The sequence below is a fragment of the Natrix helvetica genome, assembly GCF_964273705.1.
Source record: "Natrix helvetica genome assembly, chromosome: 2".
Lineage (NCBI taxonomy): Eukaryota > Metazoa > Chordata > Lepidosauria > Squamata > Natricidae > Natrix > Natrix helvetica.
Genome location: NC_138552.1, coordinates 23,273,311 through 23,287,971, shown reverse-complemented (window position 1 = coordinate 23,287,971; position 14,661 = coordinate 23,273,311). Strand labels below are relative to the sequence as shown.

The window sequence follows — 14,661 nt, the reverse complement described above, 5'->3', positions numbered from 1 at the left end:
AATTCAAAGATAGCTTTAGCTCTGCCAAAGAGAGAAACTGAAAACCTCTTGACATTCTCCTTCTCAATCTAACCTACATCTCTAAGTTATTTCACACAGGAAAAAAAAATGAGAGAGACACAGGATATACTGCCCTGAACTCCTGGATAGAAAAAAAAAAAGCACAACCAATGAAAAAAAAAAGTCACTTTGCAGAGTGAAATGAGTGGCATATAAATTTAATAAATAAGAAAATAGCTGGGGCTATCAACCCTTCCTTTTGCATTGCAGAGTAAAAAGTGATGTACAATGTGCTATGCCAGAATTGTCAAACCGGTGGCCCGCGGGCCGGATGTGTCAAACACAGGCCGTGCCCATTCCAGCTCCGCGAATGGGAAAAACGTCACAAATGTGATGCTGCAAGTTCGACACTCGCATGCTAGGCCATCGATGATGCAATTATCTGCTTCCTTTTCCCAGTAACTTCCACCTGTACGTGTGTATCAAAATCCGCAAGATGACAAGCAGAAATTCATGATTGTTATACCACTATTTTTACAAGTGTGGCAACTGAACAAGCAAAAGATGCAGCTTTGATCACAATGCACCATCTCCCATAAAGACCCATGACCTCCTCTATCTTCAACCACTTTCCTAGATACTCTTCATCCCACCTATCATAATTGATAGGATATAGCTATTTATAAACTGTTTTAAACTTGATTTGTTTCCATCCAACATAGCTGTGATTAGGCAGACAAAACAAATCAATTGTTTTGATGTTGCTCCCCGTTTCTTAATCCTGTGGAAATGCCACCTTTGATCAACAGATCTATCCACAAGGAGGGAATGGTAATGATGGAGTGATGAATTGGGTTAAGATCTTATTCAAGATGCTTCAAACTATAAAGTAGTTTTTGCAACAAGGGACGAACTGGCATGTTATAGAAAACATGGATTAAGTGATAACTTGGTACCCTAATTCAGAAAAGATTCTCAGCCTTGTCATTAGTGGCCCTAATTGGATTCAAATTCTGCAGGAACTCACTTCAAGTGATTTTATCACTTTCCCCCAGAATAATACAATTGTCCATTTCAGTGGATTTCTAACTGGTTAACTAATTTTCTGTTGGCATTAGTATTTCTCTTCCTGCTTTTGAGTGTCCAGAGAGGTCAGACAATGTTTGCTCAGAGGTTTTGAACAATTCTCATCATTCCTATCCACTGGCTCATGTGGCATGGACCGGTGGGAACTGTAATCAAAACCAACTGAAACTGACCTTGTTTGTTTATTTTAAAAATAAAAGCCTTTCCTGTAAAAAGGAATCAGCTGTTATAAGAACTGTGTTTTTTTTTAAAGGTCAAGGTATCTCCATCTTAGTCTACAATTTTGCTATGCCAAGCGGCCAACTAGATGTCTTTGGAGTGCTTAAAAGCAGAAGATGGAGGTACAGGTTGTCCTCAGTTTATGACCACAATTGGGACAGTAATTTCTATCATAACTCGTTGCAGCCTTAAGTTTTAAGATTTATGACAATTTTATGGAGTTCTTTAAGTGAATCACCGTGGTCATTAGGCAAATCACAATTTTGCTGGAAATCAGCAAAAAAAAAAAAAGCTCACAAATCATGATCATATGATTGTAGGATATTGCAATTGGTCATAAATGCAAGCCAGCTGCCTAGTGTCTGGATCATGATCCCATGATCATAGTGATGGTGCAACAGTCATAAGTGTGAATACAAGTTGTAAGTCACTTTTTCCAAGATTGTTGCAACTTTGACCCATTGGACAGTTATAAGTTGAGGACTATCTTTATATCTTTTATCTGCCATTGTAACCACTGGCTTAGGAGACATCAACTTAGAGATGATCCTTTATAGCCATGTCCTCCTTGAATTCATTCAGTCCATTTTAAAATTATCCAAATAACCTTGTAGTCATGAGTCCCGCAACTCAGTTATTTGCTAAACAAGATGCCCTTCTAGTCGTGCAAGGACAAGCAAATCCTTCTCCACCAAGAATGGCTATTTAGGGATAACAAAAGCAATGTTTTCTTTTCTCACCTTTTCATGGTCCATCCAATTCATTTGCAATGACGACAAAATGAACAATGTAACAGTCGTGATCAATAAGGTATTTCCCCCAATTTTCCAGCAGGTTGGTGAGACAAATTTAATGAACTACAGCGGCCAACATTTCTTATCATTTGCCATATAGCAGCTTATTTATGGGGAGAAATAGGGTATCAAAAAAGTCAAGATGGCAGCCACAACCATGTGATCAAAGCCACACCAGTTTTTAGTGCAGCCAAACATATAAAGGGGAAGGGCTTCAACTGTTGTCAACCTTCCTAACATTTTTAATCCTCAGTCTCTCTCAACAGATACCCCTATACCCAGTTGGGCTCCAAGAACATGTAAATCAGCAACATATGAAAGATCTAAAGGTTGCCCATACCGATAGAGGCCTTTCCTTGAAACAATACAGAAAGAAAATAATCTGTACAAATTGGAAGAGTATCCCAGATGAAAAGGGGATGGCAGGTGAGGAAGGAGAGAACTAATCCTGAACCTCACAAAGTTGCTGCCTGTCAATCTGCTGAGAAAAGAAAATCCAGATAATGCTACCAGAACTTCGTTGCTATTCTTCATAACAAATGGGCCGTAGCAACTGTTCAGCCTTTGGAACCAGTTTATAACTGGGCTCTTCATAGGGCAGGTATTTTACCACACTGTAATCTTATGGTGAATATGGGAGAAAAAGAGGCAACGGAATAAAAATCGTTATGGTTCAAAAACGTACCTTGCAATTAAACTTCAAGTGAGACAGAATAGATAATCAGCTCCAGCAGCCTTCCCCAGCCTGGGGGCCTTCCAGATATGTGGACCTCAACTCGCAGAAGTGTGGTGATTGCTGAGATTTTTGAGAGTTGACATCCATCCATCCATCTGGAGGGTGCCAAGGATTGGGAAATCTGGGACAGAGCAAACAAACAGAATTTTAGTGAAAAGATGAAAACACGAGACTGTTGTTTGCTTGCTTATTCTTAATAACACAGAGTTAAAACCAACACCTTCATCAATTTTTTATAACTAGCTTGGAACACCAGGTTGTGCTGGGCTCAACAAAAGAGAGAAGGCAGAACTTTGTGGAAATCAAACTGGTCCTCCAAAATTGCCTTCATCCTGTCTATGATGAGAATAGAGTCAAAGGAACAGTTGGCTAGCTGCATTCAGTATGTTTGTCATCAAGTATTTGAAAGGCAGCCTTCCCCAAGATGCTGTTCTTCAAATATATTGGAATTTGACTCCTGTAATCCTAGATAGTCCAATAGATGTATTATGACTCCATCTCAAGGGCATCTATTAACATAGAACCGTGATGGCGAACCTATAGCACACGTGCCACAGGTGGCATGCAGAGCCCTCTCTGTGGGCACGCAAGCCATTGCCCCAGCTCAGCTCCACCGTGCATGCGCACATGCCTCCCAATGGCCAGATGATTTTCAGGTCTCTGCTGCGCATGCACGGGGGGTCGGGGGTCACATGCGCATGCACGGGGGATGGGGAGTGCCCCCCCCACAGAAGTCCATTTTTGGTCCCAGGAGGTTGCAGGGAGGCCTACTAGGCCCAAAACGGGCTGTGGGCGTTGCATGCACATTGCATTATGGGTGCAGGGACACGACAACAAAAAGGTTAGCCATCACTGACCTTGGACCTTCCCAAAACTGAGCCAGATCAATGATATATCTAATCTAGTACTACGGCAGGGAAATATCATGAAGTTAGCAATTTTGGGGGCATAAGAATTCTCAGTAAATGGATGGACGTGCCATATTTCAAGGTGTGATAAACCAACCTTCTAGAAGATGGAACCCCTCATTCTGATTATACTGAGAGGATCTTGGGACTTTCTTGCCTTGAAGAGACAACAATGAGACTAAGCAGGCCAATCCTGGAAACCCCCCATGCTTCCCAGAAAATGGAGAGGTGAAGGGTACAGAGGTACTGTCAACGGTGAGTCATCAATGTACAAACAACTTAGCAAATGGCCTGAAACTGCATGATGCAAAAAATGCAGAGGAAATACGCTGCCTCAGTGGTGGGATTCAAAAAAAATTTAATACCAATTCTGTGGGCGTGGCGTGGCTTGGTGGGCATGGCAGGGAAAGGATACTGTAAAATCTACAATCCCACCCCACTCCAGGGGAAGGTTATTGCAAAATCCCCATTTCCTCCAATCAGCTGGGACTTGAGAGGCAGAGAATAGATGGGGGCGGGGCCAGTCAGAGGTGGTATTTACCAGTTCTCCAAACTACTCAAAATTTCCGCTACCGGTTCTCCAGAACTGGTCAGAACCTGCTGAATACCTCCTCTGAGCTGCCTCCTTTACTGAGAACAAATTGCTGTATCTTCTTGAATCACTAGTTACTAATATGAAGCAGACTGAATCTTCATCTACCTTCTAAAATTACACTCCTTGATGGGTGCTTCAAGAACACTAACACCCTACATTAGATGTGCTAACTCTCAGAGATTTCCTTCAGGCACAAAGACCTGACTTCAATAATGGGCCCTGCAATCATCAGGTAATAAGAATGTGAAATGTTCTGTTCAGACTTGAATGATGCTATATACTTCAGTAGCTCCAGTTCTGCCACTTGATTGGAAAGCCATTCTGGGCTGAAATGGGGATTCTGGGAGCAAGCCACATCTCACTGACAGAACCATGTTTTTGCATACAGCGGCTCAAGATTAGCACTTGTTTTTATCAGCTAAGAAAGAGATCAGGAAGATGAAATCTCAGAAAGCCACTGTATTAGCAAAGTATGGGTCCTCCGGAACTTACAATCCTTCGTTTAATGACTGTTTAAAGTTGTAATAGCACTGAAAATGTGACTAACAATCAATCTTCACACTTATGAATGTCATAGCATTTCCACAATCATGTGATCAAAATTCAGGCACTTGGAAATCTGCATTTACAACCGTTGTAGTGTCCCAGGGTCACATTCTCACCATTTGTCACTTCCTCAGATGGTTTCCAAAAAGCAAAGTCAATGGGGGAAGCCGGATTCTCTGAACAGTGATCTGATTCACTTAAAAACTGTAGCAAAAGAAGTATGTAAAATTCTTTTAACAACCAGCTTGCTTAGCAATGGAAATTCTGGCCCCAACTGTGGTTTTTAAGTTGAGAGTTACTTGTAGATAACACTATGTGATATGCACTATGTGGACTAAGGATCTCTTTTAATTATATATTAATAATTAGAGCATCAGTTAGAACCCTAATGCTATCTTAAAAGAGATCCTTAGTCCACATAGTGCAGTGTTATCAAAGTGGCAGCCCCGCCGGCCATATAGTGAGCCCCGCGCTGTTGTGGTTCGGTGGCGGCCTGCGGAGCTGGCAGTAGAGTCAGACAGCAAGGAGGTTGGGGAGGAACATGGGCCAGTCCTGGAGTCTGGGGAAGACTCGGATGAGGGCTCTGCGTCGGAGGCAGAGGGGGGGGGTCAGCGCCATCTGGGAGTTATGTGCTGCCTCTGGAGGCTCCAGAGTCTGACATCAACGAGGCAGAGGGACAGGGGGAATCCTGTTCCCAGTGCGCACATGCGCAGAGCTGCCAGAAGGCAAGAACAGTTAAGACAAAAGGGATGACTCTGGAGTAAGGCTTGGAGATGATTGGCCCCTCCCATAAGCCATAAAAGAGGAGCAAATAGATATGAACTTTTGCAGGAAGCAACTTTGTTTGTTCTGGTCGGTTTAAACTCTGAAGCTCCATTTTGACTCTGTGCGCCGTTTCGCCTTGCAAACTAATTGGCAATTAGGTCTTTGGCAGCGTTTCAAGGGAGTTAAAGGTGGGTGCTTATCAGCCTTATCCCAAAAGACTGTGGCAGACTTCTGTCAGACACTTCACAAACTATTTGTGACTCATTATGGGCTGTGAATGAACATAATTCACAGCCGTTGAAATAAAAAGAGGTTTTTGGGACTAAGCGTGTGATTTTTACTGTCTCAGGAAGCCTAGGTCAGAACACCCGTGGACCGGATCCAGCCCCCGGGCCTTGAGTTTGACACCCCTGTTCTAGTGGGTTCATGAACAATGTTATGGAGGCATAGATATCTTCCAAAATAAGTACCTTCCGCTTATAAATTTTGGAGTGCATTGTGTCTATCAGAATACAAGAATAGCATGAAGTTTGCAAAGTTTCCAGGAGCTTATGATTTATTTTAAGCTTTCAGAGGATCTAATAATGGCATTGTTTTAATGTGGATTGGGATCAGAGCCTCCAACCAAAAATTAGAAATGAATGATCATGCTTTGTGGTTTTTAAAGTCCAAACCCTTCTATTTTTGTTGTCGCTTTTTCGTTCTTTCTGCCCAAAGCCATGCTCCCTCTTTACAACTGATATGCGGTTGTCATTGGTTTTCCAAGAAGAAACATTAACACTCCACATTTGTACAAACAGTAAATGTGAGATACAGGGGACAGTGTTGTGGTATTATGCCTCGGCTGCACAAAATAAGAATAATGACCCCATGTACCTGAAAATCAATGTATTTTTCCAAGTATTTTAGAAACTGTACTCATTATTGCTTATGCTAGCCGCATTTGCTGATCCAACTATGCCAGAAAACTAAGTGAAAAAAGAACATTTTCGTTTTGCAACAGACCTTGGAGAGCATCCCCAAAGTTACCCAATCAAAACTCTGGACAAGCTGGAATTCATCTTTGCAAACTCTTATAAACAACAGGACTGAAGAAGAAATCTACATTGCACAGCTGAGCTTGAACTCCAGCGTTATTACTCTAATCCCCAAGTAAATCCTACACAGATCATTCTCTGACCTAGAGCCAAGAGCAGCTTCAATTTGAACTTTCAATTGCATGAAGCTGCAGGCAATCCTGCAATCCTGTTCTAATCTTGTGGCTGGAATCTGCCCAGACATTTGAGGCCATTGCTTAAAAATAAAGTCAGATTTCTGTGTCTTTTGCTTTAATCAATCTGCTAAAACAAATGTTTGCTTTCAGGGATTATGAACAATGCAGAAAAAAAAGAAAGGTTGCTCAAAAGGCAGGCACGGGTTATTAAGTGAAATTACACTTTTAAACAATCCGTTCATGCATTCATAAATTCCAAGATTTAACAGTTGTGTACACATGTGCAGGCAGTGATGCAGCTCTAGAAAAACATCCTTAGATGCCCACAAGTGTTTAATCTCTGGAATTTAAACCATAGCAGCACTTCCTTAGGATACTATGTTAGAATATTCATGACTCGGTGAGACATGGTGAGACAAGGTCAGCCAATGAATAGGCATAGCAACTAAGTCAGCCAATGGGAGTTTAAACAGATCTTGAGTGTGTGCTGAGAATCGAAACTGAAACTACTCTGTCTGTTCTGAAGTCTGAGATGAAACTGTTCTTTCCTGCTTGTGTTGCTTGTAACTTTTACCATGTTGAAAGAATCTGCTATTGGTACCGTACATTTATTTATCTGTTATTATATATATAAAGAAGTTAATGAATCCAACTGAATGAGTTATCTATGTGTGCTTTCTGGATTTGATTTTTCTGCAACAAACTCTGATATATTATTGTATACCATGTTACATTTATATTTAGTTCTTCGGCAACTGAGTGTGCAAGTGGGGAGAGAGACACTGAAACATGGATGATCTCTGGAGGGCCAGAGATAGGGGTTGTTCCTCTATCCTGGTCCTATTAGACCTCTCAGCGGCTTTTGATACCATCGACCATGGTATCCTACTGCGCCGGGTGGAGGGGTTGGGGGTAGGAGGCACCGTGTTGCGGTGGTTCTGCTCCTACCTCTCCGACCGGACGCAATGTGTGTTGGCAGGGGAGCAGAGGTCGACCCTGAGGCCGCTCACTTGTGGGGTGCCACAGGGGTCGGTCCTCTCGCCTCTCCTGTTCAACACATATATGAAGCCGCTGGGCGAGATCATCTGTGGTTTTGGGGTGGGATACCACCTGTACGCTGATGATACACAGCTGTACATTTCCACCCCAAACCACCCCAACGAGGCCGTCAAAGTGATGTCCCGGTGTTTGGAAGCCGTACGGGTCTGGATGGGAGACAACAGACTCAGACTCAACCCCTCCAAGACGGAGTGGCTGTGGCTACCGGCCGGTTCAACCAGTGTATTCCATCGCTGGCCATCGGGGACGAGCAACTGGCCCCCGTGGAGCGGGCGCGCAATTTGGGCATCCTCCTAGATGCCCGGCTGTCTATGGAAGACCATGTGGCAGCCGTGGCAAGGGGGGCGTTCCACCAGGTTCGCCTGGTGTGCCAATTGCGCCCCCTATTGGACCGGGATGCCCTCTGCACAGTCACTCACGCGCTGGTGACGTCCCGCCTGGACTACTGTAATGCTCTCTACATGGGGCTCCCCTTGAGATGCACCCGGAGACTGCAACTGGTCCAGAATGCGGCCGCGCGGGCAATTATGGGGAGAACGAGTTTCTCCCATATAACACCTCTCCTGCGCGAGCTGCACTGGCTCCCTGTGGTCTACCGGGTGCGCTTCAAGGTGTTAGTTACCATCTTTAAAGCGCTCCATGGCACAGGACCTAGCTATTTGCGGGATCGCATTCTGCCCCATACATCCCTGCGACCAATTCGCTCTCACAGAGAGGGACTCCTCCGGGTGCCGTCCACCAGACAGTGTCAGAGGGCGGCGCCCAGGAGTAGGGCCTTCTCTGTGATGGGCCCAGCCCTCTGGAATGACCTCCCCCCAGACATCAGAATAACGACCGATCTCCGCTCCTTCGGCACGAAACTCAAGACCCACCTGTTCCAACTAGCCGGCCTGGCTTAAACTAGAACTTTCTAACCTCCCTGGCAATTTTAATTACGGTAAATGTAAATTTTGCGGTTTTAAATTATTTTAACTGTTTTAATTTATTGTTATTTATTTTAACCTAGTGGCTTTTTATTGGAATCTTATTTGTTAAGCATTGATGTCACCTCCTCCATGCCACATCTGTATATTTGTTTTGATTTTACGTCGCCCCGAGTCCCTTTGCGGAGAGGGGGCGACTGATAAGTCAAATAAAATAAATAAAATAAATAAATAATAATAAATAAATAAATAAATAAACATGGGAGGCTCATTGGAAAGATGATTTAATAGTGAACAGAACCATTAAGCACGTGTGATTCTGGATAGCTGACCACATGGAGTGGAGAGTATTATTTATACCCTCTCTTGGGCCTTGCCCTTGAGCTTCCTGTTCCTGTGGCAAGAGCATGTATTCTATTGGCTGTAGTCAGACTCCCATGTCATATTTGTCTGAATCAAGTTTGGTGGACCCTTGGGCTGATGTAATGTCCCCAGATAATTTCGCAATGCAGTGAGCTCTGCTGCTAGATGAGTAGAGGGCTAATCCTATCATGTCCCGAGGCATCATGTTTTAATCCCATCACCCTGGAGCTGGAGGTCTTTTGTCTTGTAGATTAGCTGGCCCAGTAGCTCTTAATCTGCACCAAAATATCTGCTGGGGGGCAGGGAGTTGGGTTTCTGGGTTTCTGTTTTAACATTTTTATTTCTCTTTTAAGGGAAATATTTTATCCGCCTTTTTAATATTTCCTAAAATATTTCATTTTTCTAGGAAGGGTGGGTGCTAACCAGTGGTGGGTTCCGGATCCTGTTCTAACTAGTATGGTTGGAACGGGCCCGGCGTCGCCCACATGGACACGTGCAGCGTGCACGCACACGCGCGGTGCATGCATGCGTCGTACCTGCCAGCGACGCGTCCGCAAGCCTCTGTGACATTCCAGCTGCTCGGTGGAACGACGCGCAGGCGCTGTACGCACCATACGGTACACCTGCAACCCATTAACTTCTACAGAAGTTAATCTCCCAACATAGTTGGAAGAGGAAAACGATTTTCCTTACATATGTTAAAATCTTGATTAACCTTGAGAGCTATAGCGTTTGTGACTCTTTCAGCCATTCATTTCTCAGTAGATATTTCTGAATAGTACAGGTTACATATTCTCTCTGAGGTTGATCTTCATCAATACGGCTTTCTTTTCTCAGGTGAATTTTTTGTGAGGGAGGATGAGCGAACATGCGTAAGAGAAAGAAGCTTGCATTTTTCCTGCTGAAGCTCTTGTTAGTTGTTCTCCCTTCTTTGGATCATCTGACTGCCATCTATGGGGTATTGGAAGAAATGTCCATCTGGGATCAGTTCCATGTGGGGAGAAAGACACTGGAAACAATGCTGGCTGTTTGGAACGATGGTTTTAATGGTGGACAGGATCACATGGTTTGAGATCCTGGGCAAAAAAGGGAAGAGATGCTGAGTGTGCCTGGGTTTTATGCATTCTGATTTGTTGTTCAGACTCCCATGGGGCCAGGCTAGGGTAACTTTGTAGGTTGTCTGTGTCCCACGCTTGGTTGAGTCTTGCTGGGTGATGATGTAATGAAAGGGCTTTGGGCAATTCTTCCAATGGCTCTGCCTGAAGGAGGTAGATCTTTGTTATGTAGCATAGACTAGCCCAGGCCGTATTGGCCCATTAACAAAGGTGGGGGGGCTGAGTTTCTACCTCCCTTTTAGGGGAAATATTCTGGATACTATCTCCACCTGCACAGAGATCAGGCGTCTCAGGTAAGACCAACGCCCATTCTCCATTGTTGGTGGAGATAGCATCCAGGCATGGGACATACCAAAGCTTGGACTGTCCTCACGGATGGGCCAATGTCTGGGCCGGAGTCACCTGGCTCTCGTAAACTCTCTGCAAAAACCACCTACCAATCGCTGCACCTGCAGACACATAACTGTCTATCTTGTAATGGCGGATAAATGGCGACGGGGAAGCCCAGGTGGCATCTCGACACACTTCTTCCAGTGAAGCTTATGTGGCCCATGAGGCTGATGTGGCCTGTATTATATTAGGAATATATCTCCTAAAATATCTCATTTTCCTAGGAGAGGACTGGGTGCTAACTTCCTACAGGGGGAAGGACAAACCTGAATATTTGGGGAGGGGGGAGGGTCCAGTTCTCAACAGACCATTCTTATCTAAAGACCTGCAAGCATCCTGCAATTTATTTCCAGGGTTTTTTTTTCACTTTTGAATCTTTTGCTGCAGGCATTTCATACAAGCCTTTTGTAATTCACCAGAGACTTAAGAGAGTCATAAATTGATGTTTCCAATAGCAGCAAGAGGCAAAACAGGCCCAATTTGCCAGCTCTTAAATTCTGACCATGACAGTTTTTCCTGCCTGTTAATCCCTGGCTTTGACTCTTAGCCTTTGCCCAATCTATTATAATAACCATGCCACAAGAAAGCTGGGAAAGGATAGCCAGCAAAGCCACTGAGAAAATGGATGCCAAAGCTGTTTTAATCTATGGCCACAAAGAATGTACCCTGGTTTTGACTTTTACAACCATAATTATCTTTCAACTGGGGAATAAGGTGAGCCAAGAGCCAGGGGCTCTCAGATTCTAAATCTAACTTTGAGATTTAAACCTAAGTCATGCAAGCTTTAAAAAGGCAACTGTAATATCTTCTCTTGTGACTCAGAGCATAATAAATGGAGCCATAAGATTTGGTCAATTAATGAATTACAAGGCTTTTGGACTATTAGAGAGCGGTACTGCTTCATCAATAACTACATCTTTCTAAGATGTTTTTTCCCCTTATAAAGGCAAGTTTGGAGTGATTTTCCACTTTTTTTTTTAAATTTCACATTCTTTTCTCCCAGGATTCTGCTGTTCCACTCTACCCCCATCAATATTAAATGTTACATTTGCATCTATATTTACACTCTTAAAACTTTATTAGCTAATAAGTCAAGATGATTTTCATCAACTGACAGCCTATCAGCCTTTCCTATGGGGTTTAAAATGACTTTTTTTAAAGGCCTCCATAGTGTGGAGTGTGAAATATTGATCTAAAACTATTATATAAGTACCATGTACTGTATTTTTCGGAGTATAAGACGTACCTTTTTTCCTCAAAAAAAGAGGGTGAAAATCTGGGTGCGTCTTATACACTGAATACAGCATTTTTCTCCTCCTGAAACCCCGCCCCCTTTGCAAAAATGGCCATGCATAGCCTTTAGGAGGCTTCCAGAATGTTCCTGGGGGCTGGAGAAGGCAAAAATGAGTGAAAAATGGGCCGTTTTTTGCTTGTTTTTGCCCCACCTCAGCCCCCGAGCATTCTACAAGCCTCCTAAGGCTATGCATGCCCATTTTTGCAAAGGGCGCGGGGTTTCAGGAGGTAAAAAAAATGCTGCATTCAGTGTATAAGACGCACCCAGATTTTCACCCTCTTTTTTTTTTTTTTTTGAGGGAAAAAGGTGCGTCTTATACTCCGAAAAATACAGATTTGCCGGAAGGCAAATCGAAGCAAAGGGAGGACCGATCAGCAAGCGCAATGCGACATCTGCTCAGGAATGAGAAAGACTCTGGCGCCACGCTTTTAAATGGGTTGCCTCCAGCCCGCTCACTGATTGGCTGGACTCCAGCCAATCAGTGAGCGGCAGGCTAGGCTAGTTTAGTGCAGACGGGCGGGGGAGCAAGCGAGCTGCGACGGGATAGCCAGGGTGAGCGACAGGGCCGGGGCAGGAGTTCCGGACGTTATGTCTGGGTACACCGGTTGTACCTCCTCTCACCAGATCGGTAATTTTAACCAACCGGTTCTCCCGAGCCGGTGCGAACCAGCAGAAACCCACCACTGTAGTTAAGTTACAATTCTATACCCAGTGATTTGCAAGAAAGTATGTGAAAGTTAAGGCTTAACTAAGATGAACCAGAATGACAGTCTATCAAGACTTATTAATAGATGTTTGAACGTATGAAATCAGTTTTAGTCTTAGAATCCCTTATTATCTTTTAACATGCAATATAAATATTTTGGACCAGGTTTGCACCAGGCACTTTCAAAATTCCTAAAAACGTTAGCTGAACCATAACTGTTTAAAATTTAAATATCTCATTAATTAAGCATGTCATTTTGTTCCTTATCTTAAGTGGGGCTTGAAAGTACTTGAAATTTTGGCTGGATATTGCAGAAATTCTGGGCCTGACAATCTAAAGATGAAAGTCAAGCATGAACCTTGGTTTCTTAAAAACTGGAGCAGTTGAGCATCATCACACTATAATTTGCCAGTAGGGAGCCACAAGCAGGACCTCTGCTTCCTCTGACAGGATCTTCCAAATCACCCTGGGGAGAAGAGGCAATGGAGGAAACGCATACAGGAAATGTAGGGCAAACAAAATTGTGGCCGCAACTTTCGGCCATCACAACTCTGACCTACTCAGAATGGCCACCCACACTTCTTGAAGTGCCCAGAGGCTCCGCGCAAGCCGCCAGCTCCTTAACGAGCATGGTCGTTAGCCACGGATAGCTCAGCGGAGAGATAGATTGCAGCGGGGTCACTGCGATCACGCTGATGTCGGCGCTCTGACCCACGCACCTCCTCCAGCAGCTGCCTGTAGCCTCACAGCGCCCGAACAAGCCCAGGACACTGGAGAGGCTAAAAGCAGTGAAATCCCAGGGAATCCTTAAAGGAAAGGAACTCACCAAGCCTGCTCACCACGCTGGAAATTGAAGAGGGAAGGAAAAAAACACAAAAAAACCACAAAAGAGAGTCCAAGCAATATGGAAGTACTGAAGAAAAACTCGAAGTGTGTCCACTGGGCTAGCTGAATTGAAAAAATCTGGGGAATAATCAGCACTAGAGGCGTGGCTTAAAGTTTCAATTCAGTCCTGGGCAGATTGGCCGTATTTAACCCATGCTTGGACTCTCCAAGCAGCACCCAGGAAAAAAAACAAGGTTTCTTGCCATATGTATAAATGTTGATCAATTTTATATATTGATGGAATTCTTGGAAATCCTACATTTTGGAATGCCCATATTTATTTGGAATCTATGTAGAAATCAATGCTTTGCTTAAAATGGGATGTGAGAACAAGACAATGTTTTAAAGCATGAGTTGATAATTTATTTTTATTCATTAATACTTTAAAACTGGAGAAACAGGTAAATCTGGAATAATTTATTGATTTTGAGTGATTTGCAAAAGATTTCCAGCAGATTACCAATAGCAAGAATACAACGATTCCCTTGCCACCGTTGTAAACAGGGTGACAAGGAGCGACAACATTGCATATCTCATGATCTATTTTGCATCATTTACATAAAGATCTCATGACACCCATGACATTATAGGAGCATCTGTCAAATGAGTTTGTTTCATCAAAGAGCCTCTACTGTTTAAATAGGGAGATTTTAAAGTGCCAGGATTAGATTTTTTGAAGCAATATTCTGATCAGTTCTGTTGCTTAGAGCATAATTTCCTGGTTAGAATTCCGTAAATCTAAATTTTCTAAGTGAGGTTTATGCCTATAATTAATAGAGGTATATTGATGAATGCCAGGCTGGATGAATCACAAACTAGAATTAAGATTGACAGAAAAAATATCAACAACCGCAGACGATATCACTCTAATGGCAGAAAGTGAAGAGGAAGTAAAGAGTCTCTTGATAAGGGGAGAGTGCAAAAGTTGGCTTGAAACTCAATATTAAAAAAGACTAAGTTCATGACATCCAGTCCAATCACTTCCTGACCAAGAGAAGGAGAAGAAATGGAAGTAGTGACAGATTTTATTTTGGGGGGTTCCAAAAACATTGCAGATGGTGACT

General features: G+C 43.4%; 2 protein-coding genes across 6 annotated transcripts in view; one reads left to right on the top strand and one right to left on the bottom strand.

Annotated features, from left to right (window-relative positions):
* Window positions 1–14,661, top strand: part of TMEM267 (transmembrane protein 267) — a 437,091-nt gene that overhangs the window by 363,528 nt on the left and 58,902 nt on the right. The gene's annotated exons all lie outside the window — the stretch shown is intronic.
* Window positions 1–14,661, bottom strand: part of GHR (growth hormone receptor) — a 184,200-nt gene that overhangs the window by 148,838 nt on the left and 20,701 nt on the right. For 4 of the 5 annotated variants that reach the window (XM_081940087.1, XM_081940084.1, XM_081940086.1 and 1 more), the window contains exon 2: window positions 2,785–2,956. The exons of the other annotated variant lie outside the window; for it this stretch is intronic. The gene's annotated coding sequence lies outside the window, so the exon portion shown is untranslated. The remainder of the gene's footprint in view (window positions 1–2,784; window positions 2,957–14,661) is intronic. 5 annotated transcript variants of the gene reach the window in all.